We start from the raw sequence: 15,813 nt of genomic DNA, 5'->3' as shown, positions 1-15,813 counted from the left end.
GGGAGCCCCATGTGGGATTCGATCCCAGGACTGAGGATCACACCCTGAGCGTAGAAAGCAGACACTCAACCGCTGTGCCACCCAGGCGTCACTAATCTATCTATTATTATATCCTATTTGCTTTAGTTTCCAACTATGTTCTGATTACAAACAAATCATGTGTATCTTGCTACCATACTTACCCATTTTATTATAATTTCACTCCTAATTTAATACAACAGTCTTCTAATTACTATTTCTGCTACCATTATTTTCTCCCATATATCAGCCAAAGTAATCCTTTTAAAATCCTTTTAATTGTTTAAAAAATAGACTGTATTCTTTCCCTATAAAACCCCCCAAAACATTTATTTCAATCAGCATAAAATCTAACTCATTATTATGGCCAATCATATTCTACCTAACAGAGTGCCTAACTCTAACCTCTCTAACTTCCCTTCTGCACACTCTATCTACACACATCCTTACCCTGCTCATAGAATACAGTGGCTCTGTTCCCATCCAACAGTTTTCTACCTGCTAGTTTCTATATTTAGAATACTCTTCTTAATAGCCTCAAATGATCCCTTCACATCATTTTAGTGTAAGCTCAATAAATCTTTCCTGAATACGTCAGCCACACCAGCAACCCCACTAACCCCTAGTCAATTTCTATCATATTACCATAATACATTTGCATAGCAATTATCATTACCTGAGTTTGTCTTATAAGCTGATTAATTCATATATTGCGTATTTGCTTTCCCCAAATGAAATATATGCTCCACCTGGTTAAAGGACACTAATTTTCATCCCTGAACCTAAAACAGTGCCAGACACATAGTTTACAGTCAGGACTCAATAACTAATCATTGGGTGACTTGAAATAAAAAAAAATCAATTCAAATTATCTGCAAAGAAAATCTTCTAATGATCCAAAAATTATACAATATGATAAACTTGATTAAAATTAAGCTAAAAACCACTCAAATTAAACCCAAAGGTGTTAAACAAAGGATATTTCAGTATTAGATATGATAAAGTCTGAAAAAGAAACATCTAAAAATAGTAAAAGTGCTTCAAAACAAAATTATTTTAAAATCACAGGATTAAGAAAGGACTTCGAGAAAAGTGAAAACTTCCCAAAGTGTATTTTTGCGAACAGGTTCTCTTTATGTTATTTTACAAATCAAACATGACATCAAATATATCATAGCATGAAATATTTCTTCATAACAATTATGCCCCAAGTTAAACACATAAATATACCTATTTTATTAAATATATCTTATTATACACAGTTTAATAAATATAAGGCAAAAACTAAAGTTATAACCTATATTTCATTGTATGTAAGGTTAAGTGTTACTTTTAATTTTTCAAATATTTAATGTAAAGTCCCAATTCAAGCTTATTGTTGCTAATTACTATGGCATTTCATCCCTTTTTATTTTGCCCCTTTCTAGTACCAATTATCTGAAAATAGTGAAAACTACCTGCACATCTTTTATATTTCAAATTTAATTAAAATTAAATCTATCTTAAAAGTTTTTTTTGCCCAAGATGAAGTCCAATAGATAAAAATGTCAGAAACCATGCCAGGCACATAGAATGTGTTCAGTAAATGTGTTTCCTTCACTCTTGAATAAATACACTGAAGTTGTAAATGAGGAAGGAGAAAGCATATTGAATTTATCTTAGTGGCACTGTTATAATTAGGCTTCATCCCATACCCTGGTTTTAATTGTGTGTCACATAACATAGCTCCATGTCCGCAAATAGAAGAGGCTTCTTTATATGCACTTCTACCACTGAGTTCACAGCTGACACAGCATAGCCTTGGAAATGGTACTATACCTACTCTGCTACTTAGAAGTTGTTGAACACTGGTGCCCTTTGGAGCAAAATGCCTTAAATTATTTTAATGTGTTTTATTACTTTTAAAATGAAGCTCATCATCATCATATTTCACAACTCTGTGACAAGGTTGTTATGTAGCTCATATGAAATTACAGACATAATGTGTGCATTTTTATATTGCTGTTATTGATTAGTAATATTAAAAAATAATTTACCAGAAGGGAATGGCCAGTTTTCCAATATCCCATTCCAAGTCTAATTTTGAGGTAATATATAATGCTGAAGGGCATCTCTTTGTAACCGTAAAGCTTAATTTTTCCTTAATTTACCTAAGTTTTGCTTACCCCTAATTATGTTGAGGAAAGGTTTGTTTTCTCACTTAACTATCTAGCTCATCTGGATTCTGAATTATATTATATACCCAGCATATCAATACTACATTAGAAAAGGTATACTATGAAATAGTAATTTTTAAAACATCATTTTAAATGAGTGACTAAATATTAGGGCGCTTAGTTTTATGATTGTTGAAGATACTGTACCACCAGACTGGGGAATGTGTTTCTGAAAAATTAATTGCTTCCAGGCCAGATTGTGAGTTTCCATAGTAACCAGATCATATATTGAGAAGTAAAAAATTTAATTTTTTATAATAATGTTTTTCAGTTTATTTTCTAGAATGGTTCTTGAGTAGATCATGTATCCATCAAGGAACTGCAGCTGGAATAAACATTTACCTACCAGCTTATAGTTTCATTGGCATACCTAAAGCACCCTTTTGGTATAAAACACATTTCTTCTCAGATTAATTAAGATCAGTAACCAAGCTATTGATCAGACTGCCTCATGCTGATTCATATGGTTTGTCATACTCAGAATATGACTGTTAACTAATATTAGAGTTAAAACAAAAATAGATTAACACATAACCAAAGTTTTTTTTTGTTTTTAATTTGGCTAAAGTTCCATATGTTGTTTACTACTGAATGTTGGGTACTTGTTTCTTGGTAATACTTCCAGAAACTTCACATTTAGTTAAAATCGGATCTAGAACACTATTCCACATCAAATTATACTTCTTTTACCGTCATAAATATACTCAAAAGAAAGTTTGACATCTAAAAATATAACACTGTCCTCCATTTTCAATAAGCGATATAATTCATTTAAAAATATGCAACCATCCAAAAGAAGTATACTTCCTTGTGAACTTTGCACAAAAATAACTTATACTAAAATTCAAAACAAAACATTTTTCTTTCTCCACAAGCATATGGAGTCACTATGTGAATGCTATCAAATTACAATAATTTTTGTGTTCTTTATATGCAAAGAGAAGACCTGTAGGTCATTTTTTTTTTCCCTAGGCCCCTTTACTTTATTGGAAAAAGAGACTGTAATAAACATCCGAGTGTCTGGATTCCGTGGCAGTGCCCAGGGCAGTGCCAGGCACAGAATAGTTCCATTAAGGCTAAAAAGGGATCTCAGGCTTGAGGGCCTCAGAAACTCCCTGATTCTCTGAAGGAGCATTCTGCCAAAATGGAACAAAAGCTCCTAATCGCAGTTCAGGAAAATCCCAGCTATCTCCGGTTACCTCAAGGGTGGGCTGCAATTTCACAAATTTAATTTTAATCCATGGTCACATTCAAAACCTCTTCATGCATGACACTGCGCTGGCAGGATAGGGGACATGGGGCTTACATCATGATGTTCAAAAATGCGGACGCCAAAATTTGAGAAAAGACCCGTTCGCCAGAAAACAAATCATTTTCTTCACAGCCTGAATTGCAACCCGGGAGACCTGGAATGGGGGCTCAACCAAATGGCCATGAGAGGTGCCCCGAGGCAACTGAAGGTCAGAGCTCAGCAGGGCAGCTCAGCAGCGGAGCTCCGTCCTCCTGCCCAGCCCCAGCCCCAGCCCCAGCCCCAGCCGCAGCCCCAGCCGCAGGCGCCCGCTGCCGTCGCTCTGCCTCCACCCGAAGCTCAGCCGTGCGGGCGCGGGATCCGACACTCCCCACCCCCCCAGCGCTCTGCTCGTCCAGAAGCGCGGCTCACGTGCCAGTCACGTGGCGGAGGCAGGGCGGGGCCCCGCGGTACACCCCCTACGGCGCCCCCAGCGGGCCCCCCCCTCGGCCCCGGGGTCCCCGCCCCCCCGCGACACCCCCTCCCCCTCCCGCGCTGGTCTGGGAAGGTAGGCCCTTGGTCTCAGATTGTCTCAGATTTGCCAATGTGGGGCTTTATCCGGACTCTGGCCTTGTTTCGTTGCAGTCTCTTCTGGCCTGTGTCTCCGCTTCCAGTCAGGTCCCTCCTGCACCCAACGGGGCCTGGGGCTCCGCGCGGTGCGCGTCTGCGGGGCTGTCCGCGGAGGATCGGGGATCGCGGCCCTGCGCCCCCCCCCGCCCCCCCCAGCTGCGCTCACCGTCGCGGGGCCCAGAGCTCGGCGCCGCCCACCTGTCCCGCCCTCCGCTCTGGCAGCAACGTGGCTGTGGGTGGTCGCGGGGCACAGACAGCAAACAAGAACTGATTTTCCTGAGGCGGTCCTCGGGGGGCCTGCTACACCTCAATCTTACCTCTCCCTACAATTTTTGAAGTTATGAACCCAACACAAATTTTTTAAAAATGACAATATAGAAGAAAGCATTAGCCTAAGTGACTAAGCTGTTTACCAGGTGCGATGCACCCTCGGGCACTTCCTCCGACAACTCGGGTTCTCTGCCCAACTTCCAGTAGTAGAGCCGCTCAGTGTCTTTCCTCCTCCTCTGCACCTTGGGCGGTATCACTCCCTAATTCTTCTTTTTTTTTTTAATCACTCCCTAATTCTACGGGCGAGGAAATAAAGTCTTCATTTACTACGTGATTTACCCAAATTCACACTTCATTAAAAATTGATTCCTTATGTGATAACCAAATAATTCTGTTTAATTTCAGTTTGTGGAAAAGAATATCTAAATGGGGAACAACACAAAGGAAACAGTCGAAATCGAATGCAATATAGACTGAAGTCTCTAAATCCACCTGCTGTGTGCTCCCAATGTTCGTTGAGGAACATTTCATAAGGTTTACCACTGATAAATTTGTTTTGTTCAAATTTCAGAGCTCGTATAAGTTCATATCTATCTTTTATCTTGAGTCAGCACTGCCCAAGGAAGCCAGATCATCCCTTTGACCCTGAAAATTGACAGTGTTTTTCAAAGTCAGGATCCATTGACTTAATCGGACTGATTTGTTGTCACCACTTTGAAGTAAAGTATGTATGTATGATGTCAGTGTGTGTGAGTTTGTGTGTGTATCCATGAATTAACCTTACAAAAGCTGGGAGATAGAAAAGTTAAAAGAAAGTTGAACTCTAAGCCATTGTATCCAAAGGAAATTGAACAATATCTCCCAAAATATTGTCCATAATTTTATTCTGAAATTATTGTTGCTTAATTATAAGACTTTTGTATAAAAATATGATTTTCAAAATTAGAGTGTAAGAGTCTGCGTTGTTAGATAGCTTGGTATAGGGGCACCTGGGTGGCTCAGTGGTGGAGCCTCTGCCTTCAGCTCAGGTTATGATCCCTGGGCCCTGGGATCAAGTCCTGCATCAGGCTCCCCACAGGGAGCCTACTTCTCCCTCTGCCTATGTCTCTGCCTTTCTCTGTGTGTCTCTCATGAATAAATAAATAAAATCTTTAAAAAAAATGGTATAAATTGAGGCAGGACACGGTATGGGGAAGAAATAACAAAAGTCCAAAACAATGACAGCTTTCCTGTGGTGGGATACCCACATAGAAAGCATTCAACTACCTGGTAATAGGAAGGCTTTGAGTGGCAAGTGAAACATAATCACCAGATTCTGGCATCATACAGTAGGCAGAAAGATGAACCCATATTTAATGCATTTAAAGGAAAATTCACTGACGAATAACAGGTTTTGCAAGTGTGACGAATTATGACTTCTGGTTGTTTACAGTCGGAAGAAATAGAAACAGATATTCAGATTGGGTCACACAGAAGAAACCCAGTCAAGATAGGTAAATTCCGCAACAGATTTCCTGCTTTATAGAAGAGAACTTAGTATTTGAATACCTATATCCAGAGATACAGAAAAAATAGAGAAAGCATTTAAAACAAAGGTTTTAACAGGAGCCCTTCAGGCACATGGCAAGGAAAATGGCTCAGTTTTAGAATCTAGTCCAGCCAGACCCGCCCACCAGTTGGGCTGACTTGATGATGAACCATTTAATCGGGCTTTGTGAGGACACAATAGCACTAAGTCTGCAACAATGAATAATAGGAAAACTGTAAAATATACCTGTATATTCTCTTTTGTTACTGATGGGTGATGAAAGTCAGAAAGATGCCTGCAACCTTCTGAAGGTGGGAAATGAGCGAGTGCAAGGAAGTAAGGGAGGGATGGCCAATGGTTTGGAATGGTTGGTAAAATGATTAACCCCTTTTTAAAGTAAATTAGAAATAATCATTGTGATGGAGCTGGTCTGTGAGTTGTCATCAAATGTGAAATTGCGGGCATTGGTATGAAAGGCAGCATCATGCAATGAAATAGGAACTAATTGTGGTAGGCCAAGTCATAAGTGTAAATGGAATAAGCAGAGAGAAACCAAGTGAGATATAAACGAGGGTGTATAATAGGACTGAAAAGAGTTTAATGCATATGTGAAGTAATAGACCCTGGAGAAATTCTCTGAGTTTGTAGATACTACATGGGCAAAGCCTCCTTATATCCTTGCTGCTCTGTAATAAGCAGCTTCTGCTGATTTTGCCTATATCCACACAGGCTCAGGAAATGGGAAATAGCTGTTAAAGGTATAGACCTAATTAGATAGGAATTGAAATGACTTTCTCTTGAGATAAGATATTTTAAAAGCCTGAAGCACTTGGGTGGCTCAGTTGGTAAGTGTCTGACTCTTGATTTTAGCTTGGGTCATGATCTCAGGGCCATGAGCTCAAGCCCTGCATTGGGCTCTGAGCTGGGTGTGGAATCTGCTTAATATTCTCTCTCTCCTTCTCCTCCTCCCTATTCATTCTCTGTCTCTCTCTGCGTCTCTCTCTTCTCAAAATAATAAAAATAAAAAGTCTTCAATAACTTGACCCTGAGGGGCAAGAATGTGTGATACTTTTACACATTTTACACATTCTACAGCTTGTCTGTAGGACTTTATTTGCACTGTGGTGATAGGATCAAACTAAAAAACCAAGATATTCCAAAAGTGTAATATACTATAGCCTAATAATGCTCTCCACATTCAAGGAATTTCAATCCCAGGAGAAGGCTTAACTCTGACATAGCAGAGTAGGAATGCAGGAGATTTATGTGGAGAGAAAATCAGATGAGCTACTCTTGTGGATCTTTCCCAGTACCCCCAGATAATGTTGCTATGTAGCAGCTGTAAAGATGAATGGTATACTTGGCAGAAAACAGAGTGACTGGCAAAATACTGGAGCATATGGAAATATGCCGGGAGCATACTGGGCCATATGGATATGGGAAAAAGGTGCCTTTTATGAGATGTTTCAGAAACCCATTTTTGAAGCTAAAGGTCTCTAATTGGAGCTACATAAGTGGTAGGAGGATAAATCAGGAAAAAAATTACTTTGCTATTATTTTGTGACATGACTTTAGTCCCAGGCTGAGAGATTTGAAAAATTACCTGTTATGAGACATATAATCTGTAATCTTCAATAACTGGTAATATAGAAGGAAATATTGATGTATGAATGTAATTAAAATATATCATGGAAATTGTTAATGGATACAAGCAGAAATGTGCAGAGAAATAGAGCTGGTATAAGGGAGGAAGCATTTGGCTCCATTTCGGGAATGAGAGTTGAGAAAAGGCTTCATAGTGGAGTGATAAACATAGCTATATGATTATTCCATAGATTAAAATTGGATCTCAAACTGAATTATTTTTAATTCTAAATATTTATTTATGTATTCCTTCCTTCCTGGCTTACTTCCTTCTTTCCTATAATCCCTAGGTATATTCATGGAACCAGTCATCCAGTAAAGCTTCTAAACCAGAAGTCTGGGCATCATCTTAAACTTACTCTTTTCCCTGATCCCAGTTATCCATTTGGCTGATCACCATTACCTTGTAATTTCTCCCTTTTATTTTTTCAGATATTCTCTTTCTCTAGCCCACTACCACTACCACTGATTTCAGGTCTTCATTATCTCTTGAATGTAGTCTGTTGAGAGCTACCTAGTTGAAGACCTTTCTCCAGCCTTTCCTTTTTCCTACCAGTTTCTCCACCTAAACACCAAGGTGGTCTCTCAGTGTAGCCCAACCATATATGTCCTCTTCTTAAAAACATTTCAGGCTGCTCAACTACTACTGTCCATCTTCTTCCCATCTTGTCATTCTCTTCATTTAAACCATATGAGATAATTATATTAAATCCCTTATGATTTTCTGAATACGCCAGTCTAGTTGACTTGTGACTGCCTTCTTTATGCCATTCTGTCAACCAGGAATGCCCCAAGCCCATTCTCATCTATCTTCTGGTGATACTTTACTAAACCTAGTTATATTTCTTACTCCAAAAAGTCATCTGTGCCTCCATACAGATAATTTGCTGTTTCCCTCTTTATTCTACATTGACATCTTAAATATCACCTGATGCATTATTAATCACTGATTATCAAAATTATCCTGCATATAATTTCCTTCAAAATAACCAAATATTTCAATATAGATCTAGTGACTCTAAAATAAAAATAAAGTACTATGAAAACTTTATACTTTTATCCTGGTTGATATAATTTTACCAGTTCAATTCCCATCATTAAATAAAAGTAATTTTTCAGATCTGCATATACTTTCTCAGGAATTCCTTAGGAGGAAAAAGACATTAAAATTCTGGATTTTTTAAAAGAAATAATTTGATATTCTGTAAAGTGAATGGAAATAGGTCTGCCAGACCCAGGAATCTGTGGTTTTTAGTTCCAGCTCTGGTAGTCACCAAATATTTATGTGGACGTGTTCAAGTCATTTCACTTGTGTTTACCTCATTCTTATTATCAATAAAGTGTTGAACAACATGAACATTAAAACTATTTTGCTCTAACTTTATATGATTCCCATAGGGTTGGCAGATTTGCAAGACCAAGGTGAAACCCAAGTAGGGATTTGGAATTATGAAGCCTGTCCCAGTTACCTATTGCTGCAAAACAAACTGCTAGTGTCTTAAAATAATCTTTTTGTCTTGCTAACAAATTTATGGATTCAGAATTTGAATTTGATTCAGAACTCACCTGGTGGTTTGATCACTGATCTATAGGACCATATGAAGTAGATAGGGCTGGAGTTTTCACTTCAAAGAGGACTTCTTCACTCATATACCCAGCACTTTAAAGATCTGACCCCTTCTCATCTTCTTTTTCTCTTACTCTGGCATCACACTATTCATGGCCTCTTTTCATGTGCTTTGGCTTCTCAAAAGTAAAGTTTTCAGTCTTCCTACATGGTTGTTAGTTTTCTCCAGAACAAGTGCTCCAAGAGATTCAGATACAAGGCTTTTTGTAACCTAATCAAGTCTGAGAACATCATATTATTACATCATCACATTGTCTGACTGTATTGGCCGAGCAAGCTATCGAGACCAGTTTGGAATTAAACTACACCTCTCATATGGAAGAATAACAAAGAATTTATGGTCATTATTAATCTACCAACAAGGCGAATTCCAACAGTGCCATTGTTTTTTCTATCTCTGTTATATTTTTCAGTTATTTTATTTCTCAGGAGTCTGGAAGTCCTGAGTTGAAATCATTTATTTTATTCTTAAGAGTGCCAGGCAGGGCAGCCTGGGTGGCTAAGTGGTTTAGCACCGCCTTCGGCCCAGGGTGTGATCCTGGAGACCCGGGATCAAGTCCCACATCAGGCTCCCTGCATGGAGCCTGCTTCTTGCTCTGCCTGTGTCTCTGCCTCTCTCTCTCTCTCTCTCTCTCTCTCTCAATCTTTCTCTCTCTCTCTCTCTCATGAATAAATAAAAAAATCTTAAAAAAAAAAGAGTGCCATGCAAAACAGTTAAAACAAAAAAAAAAAAAGTAGTGAAGTAGCATGACATAGAGATGTTCAACAATAATACGAGTGAGTAATGTGTATGGAATGTTTTTGATTATATATATGACCTTTTTGCTCTCTTTTATAACGTGGAAATATGTGCACACCCACAGCAAGCTACTGATGCTCTCAGTATCACTAAATATTAACTTATCTGTTTATGCATTTGTTGAAACAGACAATATTTCAACGTTACACTTTATTGCACTCCATCAGATTAGAAGGATTGTAAATAGCTGTGTTTTGAAATATATGAGAAGAGAAGCATATCAAATATCAAGAAGAATATTCTTCAAATAATAATATCCTCTGTGGTCACTGCTTAACCTTCAAAGATATAGCTGAATTTTCTACGAATTGTGGTGTTTTGTTTTGTTTTGTTTTGTTTTGTTTTTTGTGCATCTCTTACTTGATGACATAACACAATGCAATACATGCCATAGGTATTTTCTGGTCATTTGGGTTTGCTCAAATATTTATATTTCATGGTTATTGGTGTTCCTGAAGTAACTGCAGAAATTCCTGGATATACCGACACCATACTAGGGCTGCAGTTTTGCACAATATGGTCCTCCAACTTATATTGTGATTATTCATTGCCTGAGTTTGGACACAGAAGAAATAAGGGACAGACATCTCTGGATGCAGTTGACCTGGTCATTCTCCTGTTGGGTTTACAGAATTTATTCTACCAACTAAAACTTTAAGGAGATGCAAATATATGAGCAGAATTAAACCAAATAATGGAAAAACCTTGGGAACTTGAGACTGAAAACTTTTGTTATGATCCACTATATTTATATGCTGCACCTGGCACTTCTGTTGTTTCACAAGAATGGTGTTGACCTTTTAACATTCATGTTGTTAGTAGGGGAATTGATATGCTAGAAGGGATCAATCATTAAGTTATTTCTAGAACCATCATGTTATTGTCCATGAAAATAAACCACCATGATAATTGGTGGTTGAGAATACAATCTATTATTCTCATAAATATTTCCGTAGATTTTTCAAAGTTTTAAACGCATTATGCTTAAAAACATAGAAATCATCATAGTTTCACTAAAGCTTTTTGCTTTAAGTCAGGGATAGATGTAGTCTGATATAAGGAACTTGAATTTAAAGTAGAAGTAGTGAAATCCAAAATGAGTTAATAAGCCAAGCAGAAATTTCCTTATTTGCAAAATGAGAGTGAAAAGACATCCCAAGATATTTGTGGGAAGAACTTGATGTTGACAAAATAAACAAATAAATAAATAATTTTAAAATATATATATATAACAAAAAACATATGTAACAAAATATATATACTTAAACATATAGATGTATGTATGTGCATATATTTATACAAAATGCTTGTATATATATAAAGATGAACAGATATTTATATTTGTGAATGTAAAAGAGAAACTAACATAATACTGGCATTTAAAAAATTGTATCAAGAAAGTAGAATAAGAGCAAAAACAATCCTACCAACTATTATTATCACTAATATTTCAGAAGATAGAGGCTGACTCAAAACAAATATCAGAAAGATAAAAATCAATATTTGATAGCAGTTCATGAATATATTACTGTATTGCCCTCATGTTATTCAGTTCACTGTGGGCCCATGAAATCTATGAAAGGACAGGGACTACAAAAAAAGTATTTTGGAATTAGTGGATTAAATTTTTTTTTTTTTAGTGGATTAAATTAATTGAACAAAGCATCAGAGCTATTTAGTAAAGGAGTGAGTATTAGAATTTCATTGTTTCTAGAGTCCTGTATTTTTTTTAAAATTATAGCTTTTGGTTCTTACAATGGACATGAAGTATCATCACAGCTAAGACTTAACTATATGTTACATGAGAAATATAGACTACAATGTATTATTTTATGATTAGCAAGAAAGAAGAGTAAGATTAAATTGATATTTTATGTGAATCCACTTGATGCTCATGAAACTACCAATCATGAAACGATAAATGAAGATTTATATTGTTGGACTTTATTTAGGGAGCAATTTGATTCATTCTTATGAATGTATTAATTCTATTTCATTGTCTCCATATTCCATCCCTATTACTTAAAATAGCAGTGTGCTGCCTATACAAATTAAAATCAGCTGCAAACAAAAGTTTTGTTTGTGTTTGCTTGTGTTTGCATCATAAACTGTGTTGGAATTTGAAAGTGAATGCAGAAGTCAATATTTTTTAATACCCAACAATTAGAGGAGCAGTTAGTGGAAGGAGGAAAATTCAGAGAATTGGGGAAGGGGAGAGTGTTTGTTTGTCTATGGATTTTGAATTTTAAAACTTTTTAAGTTCTCATGTTTTGTTTTTATGCTACAGTTATTTTTCTGCAGTATGCTCTTTCTCTTCATACCTTTGCTCACTACTTTTCTTGTTTCTAAGTTCTACTTTTTAAAAATACTATTTATGTTAAACTTGTCATCCAAGATAAAAGGAAGCCTTATGTACTATCATTTTCTTTTCCAACTCTTTGCCAGAGCAATTTACTAAACTTATCCAAAGCTTGGGTTGTGCTTTTTTGAGGAATTTTTTGTATTTTACATATAAATAAGTTATATAGATAGATACCATAAATATTTTATATATAAATACTTATATCTTTATATTAAATGTAAATATAATTCATATTGTACTTCAGGGTATCTCAAAACCTTTGTACAGACAATGGAGTTATTTCTTTTAAAACAGAAAAAACAGCTGTAGGGACAAGGATTTAATGAGATTCTGTTATCCTTGATTCACACTTTTGAAGCTACTAAATCCTAAGGACAGTTTACTTTCTACACTGGATATGTAACTACCAGTTATGATCAAATAACATATACCTGCATCCATCTCTGAGAGTCTCACATATTTAAGAATGAAAGGCCAAAGAGACCACTTTGGACTTTTCAAAATAGTTTAATTATCAGTCTGTTAAAAAGTTTCCTCCAATATTACAGAACATGATATTTCCCATCATGAAGCACAACAGCAGCCTTTGACAGATATTCTATCACTTGCCTCCCTCTTAACATGGGTCACACGTGTATTCACAGTATGCATATTTTGTAAGGTCTTAGAGAAAATTCACACTGTTGTAAATGAGAACTGAAATAATAGCCTTGAGATCTTCTCAAACTTTATAAAATTTTTTTTTAAACTTTATAAAATTTTTTAAAAATTTTATTCAAACTATTAACCATAGATAATTTCAACATATATGTATAAATATATACAGATATATGAAAATATATTTCTTGTTTAAACAATTAGGAAGATCAAAAACACAAGGCAAAAGAAAGTGTTAATAACCCCTCTAACAATCAGTGGCTTTTTACTATTGCAAAATTTCTCAGAAAATTTCTTGAAAATGTGAAATCAAAAACGCAATATCAAAATATAAGGATAAAATATTTGTAAGTGTAATACACTTTTTAAGGGCCATTCATCTGCATACAAATGAGCTCTTAGAACTTTATTCTAATTTTGACCCAAAACTAAAAATAAAATTTTGAAGCTGTAATTCTACCAAACTCAATATTGAATATTCTAACTTAGTAAACTTGAAATCTCACAACATTTTATTCTCCTAATTGCTTAGAGAAACAAATGACTTTGCTATTCTTTGTTCATGCTGATAAATTTAACTCTATGAGAAAGGAGTTTATTAGTCCACCTCTCAACCACTTGTCCCAAGATGTGCTGACTTAACATGGCCATAGGCACTGCACCAGTACTTTTTATTTTATATTTATTATATATATATTTTTATTAGAGTTCGATTTGCCAACATATAGCATAACACCCAGTGCTCATCCCATCAAGTGCCCCCCTCAGTGATGTCACCCAGTCCCCCAACCCCCCGACCACCTCCCTTTCCACCACCCCTTGTTTGTTTCCCAGAGTTAGGAGTCTCTCATGTTCTGTCACCCTCACTGATTTTTTCACTCATTTTCCCTCCTTTCTCTTTTATTCCCTTTCACTATTTTTTATATTCCCCAAATGAATGAGACCATATAATGTTTGCCTTCTCTGATTGACTTACTTCACTCAGCATAATAACCTCCAGTTCCATCCACGTTGAACAAATGGTGGGTATTTGTTGTTTCTAATGGCTGAGTAATATTCCATTGTATACATAGACCACATCTTCTTTATCCATTCATCTTTCGATGGACACCGAGACTCCTTCCACAGTTTGGCTATTGTGGACATTGCTGCTATAAACATCGGGGTACAGGTGTCCCAGTATTTCATTACACCTGTATCTGTGGGGTAAATCCCCAACAGTGCAATTGCTGGGTCATAGGGCAGATCTATTTTTAACTCTTTGAGGAACCCCCACACAGTTTTCCAGAGTGGCTGTACCAGCTCACATTCCCACCAACAGCGTAAGAGGGTTCCCCTTTCTCCACATCCTCTCCAACATTTTTTGTTTCCTGTCCTGTTAATTTCCCCATTCTCACTGGTGTGAGGTGGTATCTTATTGTGGTTTTGATTTGTATTTCCCTGATGGTAAGGGATGCGCAGCATTTTCTCATGTGCTTTTTGGCCATGTCTATGTCTTCTTTAGTGAACTTTCTGTTCATGTCTTTTGCCAATTTCATGATTGGATTGTTTGTTTCTTTGCTGTTGAGTTTAATAAGTTCTTTATAGATCTTGGATAATAGCCCGTTATCTGATATGTCATTTGCAAATATCTTCTCCCATTCTGTAGGTTGTCTTTTAGTTTTGTTGACTGTTTCTTTTGCTGTGCAGAAGCTTTTTATGTTGATTAAGTCCCAATAATTCATTTTTGCTTTTGTTTCTCTTGCCTTCATAGATGTATCTTGGAAGAAGTTGCTGTGGCCAAGTTCAAAAAGGGTGTTGCCTGTGTTCTCCTCTAGGATTTTGATGGATTCTTGTCTCACATTTAGATCTTTCATCCATTTTGAGTTTATCTTTGTGTATGGTGTAAGAGAATGGTCTAGTTTCCTTCTTATGCACGTGGCTGTCTAATTTTCCCAGCACCATTTATTGAAGAGACTATCCTTTTTCTAGTGGATAGTCCTTCCTGCTTTGTAGAATATTAGTAGACCACAGAGTTGAGGGTCAATTTCTGGGTTCTCTATTCTGTTCCACTGATCTATGTGTCTGGTTTTGTGCCAATACACTGTCTTGATGACCACAGCTTTGTAGTACAACTTGAAATCTGGCATTGTGATGCCCCCAGCTATGGTGTTCTTCTTCAATATTTCACTGGCTACTCGGGGTCTTTTCTGATTCCACACAAATCTTAAAATAATTTGTTCTAACTCTCTGAAGAAAGTCCATGGTATTTTGATAGCGATTGCATTAAATGTGTAAATTGCCCTGGGTAGTATTGAAATTTTCCCAATATCAATTCAAAGAACCAACTTGTGGTTTTATTGATCTGTTCTACAGTTCTTGTCTCTATTTCATTGAGTTCTGCTCAAATCTTTATTAACTCTCTTCTTCTGCTTGGTGTAGGTTTTATGTGCTATTCTTTCTCCAGTTCCCTTAGGTGCAAGGTTAGTTTGTGTATTGAGTTTTTTTCCAGTTTTTTGAGGGATGCTTGTATTGCGATGTATTTCCCTCTTAGGACTGCTTTTGCTGTATCCCAAAGATTTTGAACAGTTTTATCTTCATTCTCATTAGTTTCCATGAAACTTTTTAATTCTTCTCTAATTTCCTGGTTGACCCTTTCATCTCTTAGCAGGATGCTCCTTAACCTCCATATGTTTGAATTTCTTCCAGATGTCTTCTTGTGATTGAGTTCAAGTTTCAAAGCATTATGGTCTGAAAATATGCGGGGGACAATCCCAATCTTTTGATATCGGTTGAGACCTGATTTGTGGCCCAGTATGTGGTCTATTCTGGAGAAAGTTCCATGTGCATTGAGT

At 36.7% G+C, this 15,813-nt stretch overlaps 1 long non-coding RNA gene across 4 annotated transcripts in view; it reads right to left on the bottom strand.

The window, feature by feature from the left end:
- Positions 1-9,379, bottom strand: part of LOC140609551 (uncharacterized) — a 164,106-nt gene extending 154,727 nt beyond the window's left edge. For all 4 annotated transcript variants that reach the window (XR_012011358.1, XR_012011356.1, XR_012011357.1 and 1 more), the window contains exon 1: positions 9,101-9,379. This is a non-coding gene — a long non-coding RNA (uncharacterized lncRNA). The remainder of the gene's footprint in view (positions 1-9,100) is intronic.
- Between the last annotated feature and the right edge of the window lie 6,434 nt (positions 9,380-15,813).

Source organism: Canis lupus, chromosome 18 (assembly GCF_048164855.1).
Source record: "Canis lupus baileyi chromosome 18, mCanLup2.hap1, whole genome shotgun sequence".
Lineage (NCBI taxonomy): Eukaryota > Metazoa > Chordata > Mammalia > Carnivora > Canidae > Canis > Canis lupus.
The sequence above is the reverse complement of the archived record's forward strand: the minus strand, read 5'-3'. Positions and strand labels throughout refer to the sequence as shown.